Source organism: Brassica rapa, chromosome A10 (assembly GCF_000309985.2).
Source record: "Brassica rapa cultivar Chiifu-401-42 chromosome A10, CAAS_Brap_v3.01, whole genome shotgun sequence".
NCBI classification, from domain to species: Eukaryota; Viridiplantae; Streptophyta; class Magnoliopsida; order Brassicales; family Brassicaceae; genus Brassica; species Brassica rapa.
In genome coordinates this window covers 5,649,581-5,666,282 of record NC_024804.2, presented here as the reverse complement: position 1 = coordinate 5,666,282, position 16,702 = coordinate 5,649,581, and the positions used below count along the sequence as shown (strand labels likewise).

Here is a 16,702-nt window from a genome sequence, read left to right as displayed (position 1 = left end):
GGAAGATGTGTGCCCTAAAGTAGTCACTAACGTGGTTTCTGACACATACGATATGTTATATAGTGAAGATCATATGGAATCAAGATGTTGAGCTAGAGTCGTAGAGACTTGGAGATCAAGGGAGTATTTTTGAAAAAAATGCAAGAGGAATAAATTTGGAGAGCAATTTTATGACTTAAATGAAGTGGAATAAGTGCAATTCCAAGAAATGAAAAGTTGCACTTATTGTTATGGAAGATGTCCATATTTGTGATGCCTTGGACAAAAACAGAAAAGGCATTGAAGTACATGGAGTTAATGATAAAATAGTTCTGAAGCTCGTCGGGATAGACAGAGACATTACAGGCTGATTTTATAGAAAGAGAAAAGCTCTTGAGTGTTGTTTTGGTCGTGCCGAAGAAGCTGCTGAAGTACTTGACGGAAGAGAGACATAAGCGTTGTAGCTTAGAAATCTTTCAGTATCGTGTATTAGGGTGTTAACACTAGACGTGTAAAAGCTGAATTAAGAAGATCTTGTAATAGATTGCTTAAAAGGGATTCTAATAAAGGATAAGTGTTTGCTTGTAGTGTTTTGTTTCTCAGTTTACTTTCTGCAGTACTATTAGGGTGTCTCCTTTGCATTAACAATTAGTATCAGAGCATGTCATCTAAGTCACTGGTGAAGTTCCCGAAGGCAAGAGGAAAGAAGGAAAGACAGAGTACAACAGGAAGCAGCATGAAGTATGGTGGCTGAGTTTATGCTTGATTCTGAACGATATATTTATTTAAAAGTGAAGATGAAGGCAAGCTTACAAAGTATTGATATGGATGTTTGGGCACAAGTGGAAGATAGCTATGAAGTTTCCAAAACAGTAGATAAAGATGGTGTTGTGGTCAACAAACCATTAGCTAAATGGACAAAGCGTGAGAAGGAGATATCAAGGTATAATGCAAAAGCTCTATGTGGTATTTTTACATCTGTAAAAAAAAAAGCAACTCGATGATTCGAGGATGCAAAAATGTAAAAGAGGCGTGAGATATTGTGTAATTACTCTTTGCAAGAACTAAAAAGGTTAAGAGTTCAAGGATGAATTTTTTTCAAATCAAAATTTGAGAACTTGAAGATGGAAGAACACGAATCTGTATCAGATTTTAGTTCTCAACTCAGTGTGTTAGCACAAGAGGCTCGTGTTCTGGGCATGCAATACAAGGACAAGAAACTGGTGAAGAAGTTTATAAGGTGTCTGCCAGAAAGATTTACAGCTCATAAGGTAGCAATGTGTGTGTCCCTTGACATAGGTAAATTCTGCTTTCACAAAGTTGTTGTATGTTAAAAGCTCATGAGATGGAGCTTGATGGCGTGGAAAATCATACTGAAGTCAATCTGTCAGTTGTAGAAAAAACAAATCAAAAATCAGAGAATTAAGATGATATGGTTTAGATGATTCGCATGCTTCACCAAGTACTACGGGAGGTGATACAGTCGCAGGACAAAAATAAAAAGTACAGAAAACTGAAACTTCGTATTTTAAAGAGTATTACATGACAAGCTCCATGCAAGGGATGTGACACCCCGATCGTAGATGACCGGAAATGACACAGTCGATGTTCTTCGACGGTCGATCCGAGGTTCTTAGAATACTGTTGGGGTCAAAATCGGTCACGACGGAATCAATGTCGGAAAGTACTCAAGAAAAGTATATCTCTTTAAAAAGAAAGAGATAATAGTTAAAAAATAGCGGGAAAACCAAAATTGAGTTTCGTATGAATTCTGAAAAAGATTCATACGATAAGCTTTCGAGAAACGTTACTCGAATCCTCTGACAAAAGGATCCTGGGAGTCGAAACAACGAAACGAGCATAAGGCTCGATCAACCTGGCTCGCCATCAGGGCGAGCTGGATGCACGTTTAACTCGCCCCAGTGGCGAGCTAGACCGAACAAGCTGTCCAAATCGCGGAACAAGCGAGTTGGACCTAATGAGCAGTCCAACTCGCCGAGCGGGCGAGTTGGACCGAACGAGCAGTCCAACAAGCCGAACATGCGAGTTGGACCGAACGAGCAATCCAACTGAATGGGCGAGTTGGACAGAACAGCATTCTAACTTGCCCATTTGGCGAGTTGGATCAACTAACCTATCTTCGTCCCATCCCCGTAGCTCCCTCCTTCGATATCGGATCGAACTTGCTCTTGTTTCATCATGATCGTAGTCCGCAAGAACTCGTTATCTCGTATGAGATTCAAATTGATAGTATAAAACGGCAACAGTTAACCAAACACCTTGAACTGCCTCAACAATGCGAGAAATCGAACTTTCTTCGAAATCAACAACGTTTTGGAAGCGCACTTTCGATAAATCGTAATAACGCTTAAGTCAAAAAACGGCCCGAAAGGGTCTAGAACGCGGCTAAAAGCCCACTCACGATTTTATAAGAAATCGAGCCTAATCGTAATGACGGTTTATCTTTATTCTGCAGGAGAAGATAAATGTTAAGTTCGGAGGATAAATGTGAAGTTTCCAATGATAAACACGAAGATCAAAGGAAAATGGAATATTTTCGCAAAGCGATAAACTCGACCGAGGGCAGAAAGGGAAAGAGAAAACCGCCTCTAGGAGGACTATATAAAGACGTCGAGGTTGAAGAGGCAAAGGGACATTTTTTTTTACTCTTAGAACTCTCTGCACTTAGAAACTTTAAGCATTATTCTCGACATGTTCTGTTTCTATGACAGGCACTCGATTACTATAAGAACTCTGATATACCATGGATTTGACCCATTTTCATCCATGGTATATAGGTGTTTTACTATCTATATATTATATATTCTATCCTATTAGGTATGTTTTCAGGTTCAGAAATATCTTGGAGTAAAGTGATGATTATGGAGCATTTAGGAGCTTAAAAGAGATTTCATCCGAGGTCGATACAAAGAAGAAGAAATCGATCGATGTACATCCTGTACCGTCGATCAATGTCGAGACGCAGAACATGCGACTTGGTTCCAACCGGCTTTAAACCCAAGGCTTCACCAAATTACAAGATTACCCCTGACGAATTTTTAACCTAATAGTTATATACTTGCCTAAGTGTTAGGAGGCAAAAGGAGAGTTTTTTAGAGAGCTTTAGCCACCATTGTATTCTTACTTTTCAGAGGAGAGAAAATCATAGAGAGATTTGTGATTGGAACTCCATTGATTCATCTATTATTTCCTGTGCAGTTTTTATTTATATTTTGTGTCATGAATTGCTTAGCCATGTCCTAGTAGTTTACTTGTTAGCTTCAGGGTTCAAATAGGTTAGAGAGATTAGCCCCAACTATAGATTTGCTAAGTTGTGATATTCATTGATTGATTGTTCTTAATGCTTGTTTTAGCCTTGCTAACTAGAACATGAACCTAGGAATTTGCATGTGTCAAGCATCCTTGATCATCCTGTCCTGAAACTAATCTGTCATGCTAGGACTGCTAGAGAGATCTAACCGCTGATCTAGGAGACTAGTGAGCATTATCAACCCATGCCTAGGGCTTAGCTAGAAGCATCGATCGATATTGTCTTCAGACAATCGATTGATATTTGCGAAAGGTGTATTGATCGATATTCCTATAGGATCATCGATCGACACTTTCTTGTGATCAAAAAACGACAGTCGAGATCCAAGATCTAGTTAGTTAACCAGTGAAACATTGCCATCGCTGTTCACTGTGATTAAGCAGTTGAGCTCTAATATATCATGCATGCAACTGTTAGGCATCTATAGGATTATAATCTTCAACACCTGAATAGAAACCCTGCATCTAATATCTTCCAATAAGTTACACCCCCAATCATCTTGTTAGTCGAGCAATAGACTTGCTCAATTAGGATTGCTATTTACTTTTAAACCCATAAAACAACAAACACTTAGAATTAATAACTTTACTAGATTTAATAGGTTCTCTAGCTCCTTGTGGATTTGATCCCTAAGTACTGCAACTGAACCTCTTATTTGAGAGAGTAATTATGTCCTTAGGGTAATTTGAGTGGTATCAAATTTGGCGCCGTTTCCGGGGAGCTTTGATCGCCATTAGATTTAGTGTTATTGATTCTTATTATTTTCTCTACCTCAATTCTGACACAAAATGTTTTCTTGTCTTTTCAGGAACATGCCTAGCAGTACCAGAAGCAACAAGAAAAAACACCTGCTATTCTCAGAAGATCTTGCTCACTTGGAACGCACGATCCGCAAAGACCAACGTTCCACATCGTTGTTCGATGCAGCAGCTTTCACGTCGACTGATTCTCACACCCAACTGTCGACAAACACCCGACCTTCATCGTCGACCGATTTACATCGTTCGACTTCGATCGATACTACACCATGTACATCGATCAATCATCAGTCGCGAAACATGGTTGCGATTGTTATTCTCAGACACGACGAGAATGGAAACCTGTATGACAAGGTTGGTCATCTGCGTAATGCAGCAGGTCAGAAACTAGACGCTCAGGGGAATGTAATCCCTGATACTGATGCTACATGAGCTTCTCAACCTGTAGAAGAGGCTGCTCAACCAAGGGCACTGGCTGACTACAATCGTCCTGATGAGTACTACGCCAACATATCAGCTATTCGACTTCCGGAGACTCAGAAGCAGAATTTCGAGCTGAAGCCTCAGTACTACACACTCGTGTTGCAGATATCCTACTCTGGGTTACCGCACGAGCATCCTATGGACCATCTAGAGAGGTTCGAGGATCTTATCGCTGCTATTCGTATGGATGGAGTCCCTGAGGACTACCTATTCTGCAAGCTCTTCAAGTATACTCTGACTAGAGAAGCGATGCACTGGCTTAAGCAGCTACCCACAGGATCTGTAACATCCTGGGCCGACATCAAGAATGCTTTCTTGCGAAACTTCTTCGATTAGTCACGCGCTGAAGAATTGAGGAGCAAAATTGCTACATTCGCGCAGAAGACTGGAGAGTCTTTCAAAGATGCGTGGATCAGATTCAAGTTCTTCCAGCGAGATTGTCCACACCACGGATTCAACGAAGTGCAACTGCTGAGCACTTTCTTCAAGGGTATCGCCTTGAGGTATCAGATGGCTCTTGATACAGCTAGCGAGGGAAACTTCAACACCAGGAATCCGGTGGAAGCTGTGAGACTGATAGAAAATCTAGCAAACAACAGCAGCCCCAAGAACACTGACTTTGAGAGGAAGAAGTCTGTTGCATCCCTAGAGAAGGAGCAGATGGACGAAGTTAGAGCAAAGTTAGATGTGGTTCATGAGCTTCTTAGGAAGCAAGTCTGCTCAGCTGAAGGAGAAGAGGATGTAGACATGGAAGGAGAAGAAGATGTGAACTACATTGGAGGTACTGGATTTCAGAGGTCTGGAAACCAGGGTGGAAACATAAAGTTCTATGGCAATGGTCAAAGGAGTAACCAGAGTTCACAGTTCCAGAAACCTTTCAGCAACAACAACAGAGTCTATGGAAACTCATTCTACCAGAATCCACCACCACAGGCTCAGGAAAGAAAGATTGAAGCAATGCTTGATAGAGTTCTGGAAGGATAACAACAACTCACTATGGATTTCAATGGGAAGATAGATTCAGCCTACAACAATCTGAACACAAGGATTGAGACCTTAGGAACTCAGGTGAGGAAGCTTGAAATGCAAGTGGTCAGACTGGAGACACTGTAAAGAGGCAAGAAGCCTTGGCTAGAGACGCAGGAGTTGAGAAAGCAAAACACCACGTAAATGCCATCATAGATGATGATTTCTGGCAAGTGGTGAAGCATGAGAAGCTTGGAGAAGGAGACTTCGAAGTTGAAAGCTCCATGAGTTTCGGCGGATCACATTGGTGTCGACCGATGTCAATGGATACACATCGATCAACAGACCATGACGAAGATGAATCGATAGACCACACTGGACATCGATCGATGTCATCTGCTAAATCGACTGCGGAGTGTAGTGCAGTTTGAATCATCTCATGAGGAATTCGCAGAAAAACATCCTCACCCACTCTCTCCTTTCTATGTCAAAATCGATCAACCGCATGAGCCAGCCGTCGACCGACAGAGAGAGACCAATATCGATCGACCCCCCTCACCTCCCATCAATCGATGGGCACCTCTCACCCACCGAGTGCGGTTACCATCTATTGATAGTATCCGAATCAACGCACTCAGACTACCACCTAAACCTTTAACAAACCTACCAGAACCTACAACCAACCCTTCAGACACTACACCAGAGCCTATGCAAGTTGATAAGGCAACTGACGGAAGAAGGTTAAGGAAAAGGAAATATAAGATTCCTAAGAACCTTAAGAGGGAAGCTAATGAGAAGGAGATGATGGTTTCACTAAGAGAGTCCTCAAAATCCCGGTGGAGAAACTTTTTGATGAAGTTTATTTCACACACCGGTTGTGGATGTTCTTCAGAGAGACTAAGGAGACCGAGGAGGACATTAGGAGAATGTTTCATCATGTTAGGGAAAGGATGAAACTAAGGATCACATTGAAGAAAAAGAGTGATCATGGGAAGTTTGCAATACCATGTGTGGTGAAGGGTATTGAATTTCTCCATGCACTTTGTGACACACAGTCAACATACTACCTAAGGTTATGGCAGACCACCTGGGTCTAATAATAGAGCCTTCATCAAAATCTTTCACCTTCGTGGACGTTTCAGAAAGAAGCTCAGGAGGCATTATAAGAGACCTTGAGGTACAGATTAGTAATGCCCTTGTCCTAGTAGATTTTCATATCCTGGACATCAAGCATAACTGGACTTCTGCTTGGAAGAGCTTTTCTGGATACATTAGGAGCTGAATGTGACATGAACACCAACAGATTGTGTCTGACACTGATCGATCCAGACGTCCACTATGACCCAGTTCAGGTTGTGAGACAACAGGTCAACCTCGTGGAGCTTGGAAATGATCTTGGCTACATTGCAGCATGTCATTGTGGAGCAGAGTACGAAACAGAGTACTCGGAATCGATCGACACTCACACTACGTCATCGATCGATTCCAATAAGGCACCGATGACCGATGAACGCTATCCCACATCGCTCGACGGGAAGCAACCGGTAGACCACTTCACATTACCAGATCAGTGTTATCCATACTTTTCCTTTCAACAACCCAACAAGAGAGGACGAGATGACTATTCAATAGGCAATTGGGCAGAAAGTGGATTCCATGAAAGTTTTGCAGTAGAGACCATAATTCCTTCATCCAATGAGGATCCTACTGAGGAGTATGATGAGGATTACTGGAAGGAAAGAGCTATAGAGATTGCTATGCAGGATGACAGATATTCAAGCCATTCCTTCAACAACACGTCTCCACCATCGATCGACAGAGTCCACTCAGCATCGGTCGATACCCACCCTCATCCAGCAAAACAATCTTATGCATCAATCGATACCATACCTGGTACATCGATCGATGTTAAAGTCGTCGCCTTTGAAAATGAAAAATTAAATATTCCATTTCCAAGTAGGTTTACCAATACCTATATAAGGAGTTTTGCACCCCAGATTACTTCTCACGACACCAAAGCAGAAAAGATGAACGCTCCCACAAACCTATCAGAAGGAACATCCAGGAAGAGCATTCAATACAGAAACCCTAATTCAGCAGACAAAAGTTTATCCTCGATCAATACCCCAGTATCAACATCGATTGATTCTCATTCTAAACCTAAACTTTCTTTATTTACTAAGAAGAATATGAGTATTGATTACAATTTTCTAACTCATGATGAGTTTGGTATTTTCAGGGACAAAGATGGCCATGCAAGAGCTATGGATGGAAGAATTCTACAAGTATCCAGACAGGACATAGCAGATATTCTTCAGTTGGCCAATGAACCAGACAACTTGTTTATGCAGCAACGCAGCATTCCAGACAACATACCAGCTGTTCTAGACGAATATCCAAGAGCCAACACAACAAAAATTGGTTCACATCAATCGTGCAGACAAGTTGGCCAAGCATCGATCGACAAGGTTGCTTCCACATTGCTCGACAGGGTAACACCAATGTCGCTCGATAGGGCACCTTCACCATCGATCGATAGAGGTTACGAATGTGAACGTCACGCTAATGAGATCTACGAAGCCAGAAAGTTCAGATGGGAACAGAAGGACGAATATGGTGTCTACATAGATGAGTCTGGATATGCAAGGAGCATAGCTGGTGAGATGATCCTTGTTACCAAGGACAACATCCGAAATTTTTTGGAGAGAGCATCCCTATTTGAAGAGAGTCACATATGTCTTCCAGAACATGCCACTTCTTTCACACCTACAAGAATGGCACCAGAGATCTACACCAAAGATGAGATTAATGAGATGGTGACTGATATTTGTGTAGCTCAGGAAAAGCTAGGAGATGAACTCAAGACATTGGTAGATGACACCTATCAACCTTTGGACAGAGGTTACAATGAGCTTTTCAGAAGTATGGCAGAGATGAGGACAAAGATTGAGAGTATTGCGGGAACCAAAATTTGCACTGTCGATTTCCGTTTAAATAAGAAAAGTAGGAGGGCCCTACTTTCCAAAGGTCCCGGATATCTGCTAATGCTACACGCCAAGCAATCAGAAAATGAAATAAAGACGAGAAAAGATAATAAATCGAAAGGAGAGCAAAGTAGATGTTATTTCAAATTCGCGTTTGAGCGTTACAACAAGGTAAGAGTCTGAGCTATGAGAGCTGTCGGCGAGATCCCTAGTTCTAAAACCCTAAGACGGCAACAACCTAATTGAGTCGCAGCTCGAATAACAAAAACAGAAAATTGCCTAAACTGCTCTAAGTCCTAAGGTTGATGTGAAAAAGTTCTCCCCCCATGCATCTCGCCTAGGACTCCTTATATACTCCCTCCTAGGTCGGTTTACGCTTTTCCCCTTCTGCTCTTAAGCCGTCATAGCCTAAATGGAGATATTCCATTTTTCCCGATATTCGTAATTATCTTCAAAATTTCGTATTTATCCGCGGAAACTTGACATTTATCTTTCCTTGCGAACCAAGCATAATCAGTCCTACAGTTTACGGGATGTTGGTTAAGAAATCGTAAATTGGGCTTCGAGTCATGTCTTAGGTCCCTTTGGGCTGTCTTCTGGGTCGAACCGTTTATAACGGCTTCTTTTGATAAAAACGAACTTTTCGCGGTTTTTTATCGTAAAGTTTGATTGATGACCTCGAATGTCGAGAAACATGAAATGGATTTGCTACGGTCTTCGGGAGATAGCATCAAAGGGTAGACGAGAATGCATGGATTCGTGTCGCACTTGACGTTTTGAAAAAGCTCGGTCGCTACGTAGCGACCGAACAGTACGCACGCTCGGTCGCTACGTAGCGACCGAGCTTGGCTCGAGCCCGGTCGCTATGTAGCGACCGAGCAGGACGTGCGCTCAGTCGCTACGTAGCGACCGAGCTTGTTCGCTACGTAGCAACCGAGCGGAATGCACGCTCGGTCGTTACGTAGCGACCGAGCTTGGCTCGAGCTCGGTCGCTACGTAGCAACCGAGCGGGATGCGCGCTCGGTCGCTATGTAGCGACCGAGCTTGGCTCGAGCTCGGTCGCTACGTAACGACCGAGCTTGGCTTGAGCCCGGTCGCTACGTAGCGACAGAGCGGGACGTGCGCTCAGTCGCTACGTAGCGACCGGGTAGTGTGCATGTTCGGCCGTTGCATAGTGACTGAGGTTGGCTTGTCCGTGTTCCAATCATCACACTCTAACCTATCCGTGGCTGGTTTAGATATGTTTCCGTTACGAGATCATGTGTCGTGACATAATTTGTCGCGGAAAGAGATTTACAATTGTTTTTGCGGAGGTTTGAATATTAACTTCGTCGTAACCGTTTTCGACCCCAACAAGTATGCAACACAGCCTTCAAAAAGAAGCTACGACATCACCATCGATCGACGCCAACAAAGCAACATCGATCGACGTCAAGCCACAGACATCCCGAATCCATGCAGAACCGGAAAGATTGGCAGAGAAGAAGGATGAATGGGAGATCGCATACATCAACGCGAGGATTAACGACGTATACAACCCTCTCAACAACAATGTAGACAGGTTAAGCACGAGAATTGATCTGCTACAGCAAGATTTGGACACCATTCGCAAGAAGGATCCACAACCAGCCACATCGATCGATATCTGCACTGTCACATCGATCGACAGCAAGTTCGCAGCCATGGAAGATAGGTTACAATCTTATGAGGATATGCACGACCGTTTCACCCCACCTATCATGCGATACTTGGACACCTTGTCTACACAGATGATGAATGTCCACAGGGACTTTAGTAAGCTTAATGATCAACAGGATTTTCAGGAAGAAGGTTCAACATCGATCGATAGGTTCCGCAATGCATCGCTCGACGGCAAGAAACCTACAGAACATCTTCCCTACACAACAGCAGAAGTTGACCAGATCACATCAAAGCTTTACACAACTATAGACACCATGGAGGAAATATTTGAGAAGCGGTGTGATGACATCTACTTTCCATTCGACGTCAGATTCAGTGGACTGGATAGCCAAGTAGAATGGTTCCAGAAAGAATTCAAAGCCATTCAGAGGCAACTCGCATCTCAACACCAGATATCAGCATCGATCGACAGGGCACGTTCCAAAACGATCGACAGTACGGCACCAGCAACGATCGATAGACACTTGGTCGCATCGATCGATAACACGTCTACACCAGACGATGAGCAGCTGATATAAAACAAAAATGGAGTCAATACATGAGGAACTGAACAAGCTATAAGCATACACCTACGACAAGATAGGATGGCATCAGTTTAGCATTGAAGACATCTTTGAAAGGCTACAGAACATCTCAAATGCAATACAGAAAATGGATGAGAGATGGACCATAAATGATGAGGCCACAAGAAGTTTCATTGCAGAGATGAGGTGAATGCATGTTTCCTAACAAGTAGCTGTCTTTCCACCAACTAGCCACATAATTCCACAATCAAGCTAAATAACTATAACAAAGCGTTGAGTTGGAGGCAACCCACTATTAGGTAATTTTAATTGGTTTTCTTAGTTACTCGTATTTACTTTTGTTTTCATTCTTTTAGATTTATTGCAAGACCCAAGTAGGATGATTACCAACATATCGACCGTGGACGAGACGTCGACATCGATCGACCTACAATCACATACGACGATCGATGCATACCGATGCACATCAATCGATTCCCACTCCGGTCAGGTTTATCTTCCTAACTTGTTACATTGAGTACCTATGATTTATTTCCACCATAACTCCGACTTTGTTACACTGGGACAGTGTAATTTTAGTCTGGGGGAGGTTTACTGATATAATGTATTCTGATTCTTATAAAAGTATTTTAATAAAATTATGCTTAGCTATGTTAAAGGGACTATGATCTTATTATTGACTGATACTTGAATGTCTAACCACTCTTTAGTACCATTCTAGATTTACTGATTACAGATAGTACTAAAGATGCTAAAATGGATCAACATGTCAACTATACACACTTGCCTTGATTGTTTGAAGGAACCAAAACTGACCTCCAACACTAAACCTGACATAATCGCTTGTCTTGGGGCTTGGTATACATGGGATCGGATTCTTCAGACAAGTGTGGAAGGTAACGCCTTGTGTAGATTCATTTATCACATTTTCTCTCTCTATTTCGACTCTAGAGTAGTTAGCTTTTATCTTAAAAAAATCCGAAATTTATTACTTAAATAGGACTTAGGATCTAGTTAGGAGGAGTCTGAACAGGACTTGGTGGCAACCACCATTAAGTCTTGATTCATAAAGATTCCAATAAAAAGAATTCGAACGCGATTTGGTGGCGGCAATTTTCAAGGCTCGCTTCACAAGGAATTCTTGGATATAGGTCAAAAAGAAGTGAACAGGGCTTGGTGGAAACCACCATTAAGTCTTGATTCATGGAAGCATGTCCAATCTTGGTCACTGATCCTGCAATGGAAGTAGACTGTGACTCAAGAGAGAAATTAGAGAGAGAAAGAAAATAGGAACTAACGTTTACATGCAGTTCCAGATATTTGTTTGAAAATCCTTGCATTCTGTGATCGATACTCCCAAGGTAACGCATGCACTTTTATATTTATGCTAAGAAATGAAGTTAGTAGAGCGGAATGTCAGACATGATTTGCTGAGTTGTAGACTAGTAGAATTTGGTTGCTAAGCTAGGATATTGGATAATGTGCTTTTGTGATTAGGACTTTTTAGATGTGGTTTGCGAAATTTTAGAGGTGATGACTTCTATGTTTTAAATCTGTAAATCCCTGCTGTTTTCAAACCTCTTTCAGAGAGACTGCCTATTTGTTTTGCTTGAGGACAAGCAAAAGGGTAAGTCTGGGGGAGTTGATATACCATGGATTTGACCCATTTTCATCCATAGTATATAAGTATTTTACTATCTATATATTATATATTCTATCCTATTAGGTATGTTTTCAGGTTCAGAAGTATCTTGGAGTAAAATGATGATTATGGAGCATTTAGGAGCTTAAAAGAGATTTCATTCGAGCTGACCATTAGAGGTCGATACGAAGAAGAAGAAATCGATCGATTTACATCTTGTACCATCGATTGATGTCGAGACGCAGAACCCGCGACTTGGTTCCAGCCGACTTTAAACCCAAGGCTTCACAAAATTACAAGATTACCCCTGACGAGCTTTTAACCTAATAGTTATATACTTGCCTAAGTGTTAGGAGGCAAAAGGAGAGTTTTTTTAGAGAGCTTTATCCACCATTGTATTCTTACTTTTCAGAGGAGAGAAAATAATAGAGAGATTTGTCTATTGATTCATCTATTTTATCCTATGCAGTTTTTATCTATATTTTGTGTCATGAATTGCTTAGCTATGTCTGAGTAGTTTACTTGTTAGATTCAGGGTTCAAATAGGTTAGAGGGATTAGTCCCAACTATAGATTTGCTAAGTTGTGATATTCATTGATTGATTGTTCTTAATGCTTGTTTTAGCTTTGCTAACTAGAACATGAACCTAGGAATTTGCATGTGTCAAGCATTCTTGATCATCATGTCCTGAATCTAATCTGTCATGCTAGGACTGCTAGAGAGAGCTAACCGCTGATCTAGGAGACTAGTGAAGATTATCAACCCACGCCTAGGGCTTAGCTAGAAGCATCGATCGATATTGTTAGTCGAGTAATAGACTTGCTCAATTAGCTGATCACTGAATAGAAACCATGCATATAATATCTTCCAATAAGTTACACCCCCAATCATCTTGTTAGTCGAGTAATAGACTTGCTCAATTAGGATTGCTATTTACTTTTAGACCCATAAACCAACAAACACTTAGAATTAATAACTTTACTAGATTTAATAGGTTCCCTAGCGCCTTGTGGATTCGATCCCTAAGTACTGCAACTGAACCTCTTATTTGAGAGACTAATTCACTCCTTAGGGTAATTTGAGTGGTATCAAACTCGCAAAGGCGGTTCAATCTCTTATTCTACTCTTTCAATAGAGCTACGTTCGGCTTGATACCTCGAAAGGGATAGTCTAACGAACTAAGTCATAGGCGATTTTTCATGTCTCGATATATCTTTCCATAACAGTTTAGCCAGGTCTTTCAAACCGATCTAAACTCTCAGAAAAATTGAGAAACGATTGCCACGCATATTCAGCTCGCTTTCTAAAGAAAGAAAGAAGTATAGACACGAACGTCATCTTAATACCAATTCGTATCTAGCGATTTTTTTAAAACCGGCATATTCCAAGTCGTCAACCTGAAAACAACCAAATCACAGTCCTAGCATCGTCTTTAAATCGACACGGATTGTCGATCATTACGATCCTCGGAAGAAGAAACGTACACAACCCTTCAAAGTATCGGTTCAACCGTTTTCTTTCGTAAAAAAGGGGGGGGAGCAGGTACGTATACTACACTCATATACTCCCAAACTTTAAAAAATCTTTCCTCGTCATCAAGAAAACGCTTTTGTCAAAGCAAACTCTTGAAACAATAGGCAATACGATGCCACACTAAAATCGTCCCAAAAAGGCAAACGACAATCTAAAATTTGTCCAAACGCCAGCAACATACCCAAACGATCATGAACATAATCTCAATGACTATACATCATTTCTTGTCACAATCATGCTTATAGAAAACATGTACGAATATCAAACTGAAACTCGACGATTAGCCAAAGTCTTGAAACCCTTTCCGGCTCTATAAAGCCAGTTTCGTATAATAAAAAAATTACGAGAAATCTTCAAGTATCAAAGCATTTCTTTCAGTTTCCGTTGAACCAAGTGAGTCACGGAAAAGCATCGAAAACATTTGCGACGAAGAAAACTCAAGAATAAAAGTAGCAGCAAGCACATTAAAGGGAACAATTTCTTTCTGATTGTTGGCTAGACCTACCACTGGTTGACCCATTCGTTCCAGAAACGAATATGCCATAAGAATCCTCTCAAAAGCCTATAAAAAACGTTCTGCGACTAGATCGTGGAGATATAAACTTTGGTAACACTCCATAAGTAACTCCAAGCAACTTTCACAAAATATCGAATTCAAAGCAGAAACGTTTCTCGTAAAACCCGCAAAAACAACGCTACTTTGACATGTGTATACATATCACCGATTTACAACCTTCGTAAAACCGGTCGCCCATTACTTACGCGAAAAATCCTTCGTACAATCAGATCAAGTCATACGAAGAAACTTTCAAAAGTAAACATAATAGGTTTTACGAAGGAGTATTTTTCGGATAGCAAATACAAAGCTGTAAGATCTGACTTTGGATGATCAATCTAAAGAGAGATTTCTTTGCATTACGATCTAATAGATCTCATTTTTACCCATGCGGCTTGCTGGCTTCTGCCTTTCTTTCCCCTCGGTCACATCCGAGAAGGCAATCATCCCGCAACTGACTCCGCACTGGTTATGTACCAAACCTCTTAGGATTCCTCTTCGTCAGACAAAAACGAATCAATTTTCATAAGACTATAGGTAACATTATACGAAGCATTCATCGTATAACTGAAACCTAAAGTGGAGAATCGTTTTCTACGACTATCGTTCATCTTAACACAGATAACCCCGACAAACTTGGCCTTTCAATCTCGACAAACGCTCTTTGACCCTCGGTCAATTACGCCTTCCAGTAAAATTCTGAACAAGAATTCGGCATGCCCTATAAGGACAATTGTAAACTAACATGATCTTCATGTTAACACGAAAGTACCATGGTCTAATCTTTGACCTACAACGTCCTTGGCTATCTGAGTGAACACATCCTTCACGCCAAGCCAAAGTATTTGAGTAACCATCGCTCCATCACTTAACGGTTAAACGACAATCTGCGATTTGTCTAAAAACGTCATGTGACTATTAAGAAAATAATTATCATATAACCCATATTCGGAAATCATATGATAAATTCTTCGTAACAAAACTCAGTCCTAAAAAAACAGTTAAAGAAAAACCTAAACTTGTCTACAATCGACCAAGTTCAATACGTTCCACAATTCACTTTAAGCCTCCTACGTTTTACCCATAACACGCGACATGTAAGGAAAAATTCGTAACAAAGCTCCAAGAGCTATACGAAACATCCTCAAAAATGCACGAAATAGATCTGACAAGACCAACACCTCGCAAAGCACTATGAAGGAAAACACTTCTTCCCATGGACAAATTTACACGACCCCTCGGTCATAATTCCTCGATCGCAAATCTTATCACTACCATCCAAACAACAACAGTTTTGGCTGCAAACATCCGCGGACAAACGAGAAATGTTTCTCTGGCGTAGGATTAAGACTAAAATTTTGCAACACCGCAAAACATCTTCAAACCCGCAAACATTTCAACCATGAAACACGTCATCCAAAACAAAAACCAATCTTCGGCATCGCGAGATGTCGCAGATGCTTGAGAAATAAGTTTGTTTGACAACAATACCTTCCTTGATAAAAACACCTTCTTGGAAGACCAAACAGTCATACGCACTAACATCTTCTCAAACATGTATTCTTCGAAGACCTAAAAACGGTAATATCTACCGATAAGTTTGTTGTTGAGCACAACAAACTCTCAATGTCCTAAACAGACTAAGCCATCTCGTAGAGATAGCTCTCGTACACCCGACACAAGGGTAATTGCGCTATATAAAAAATATAAAATTTTGGTCAGCACTTTTGGGAGACTTAAAAATTGTCCATGAAGAGATGCTCGATTCCTACCATACAAGTCACGTAAGCCGAGACCATATCACAGACTTTAAAGCGGGACTGAATCAAGTCGAAAAAGATAAATGAAACATAAGTCGAAGTAATCATCACACCCCCTAAAGCCGTGATTAGACCTAGGTCTTGCTCTAAACCTAACACACTGGTCTCTAACTTCTCAACAGTCATACGCAGTAACATCTTCTCAAACATGTATTCTTCGAAGACCCAAAAACGGTAATATCTACCGATAAGTTTGTTGTTGAGCACAACAAACTCTCAATGTCCTAAACAGACTAAGCCATCTCGTAGAGATAGCTCTCGTACACCCGACACAAGGGTAATTGCGCTATATAAAAAATATGAAATTTTGGTCAGCACTTTTGAGAGACTTAAAAATTGTCCATGAAGAGATGCTCGATTCCTACCATACAAGTCACGTAAGCCGAGACCATATCACAGACTTTAAAGCGGGACTGAATCAAGTC

General features: G+C 41.1%; 1 long non-coding RNA gene across 1 annotated transcript; it reads left to right on the top strand.

The window, feature by feature from the left end:
• The first annotated feature begins 2,720 nt into the window (after positions 1-2,720).
• Positions 2,721-15,402, top strand: LOC117128960. The gene is made up of 2 exons (XR_004452484.1): positions 2,721-2,899; positions 12,535-15,402. It is a non-coding gene; the product is annotated as an uncharacterized LOC117128960 (long non-coding RNA).
• The last annotated feature ends 1,300 nt before the right edge of the window (positions 15,403-16,702 follow it).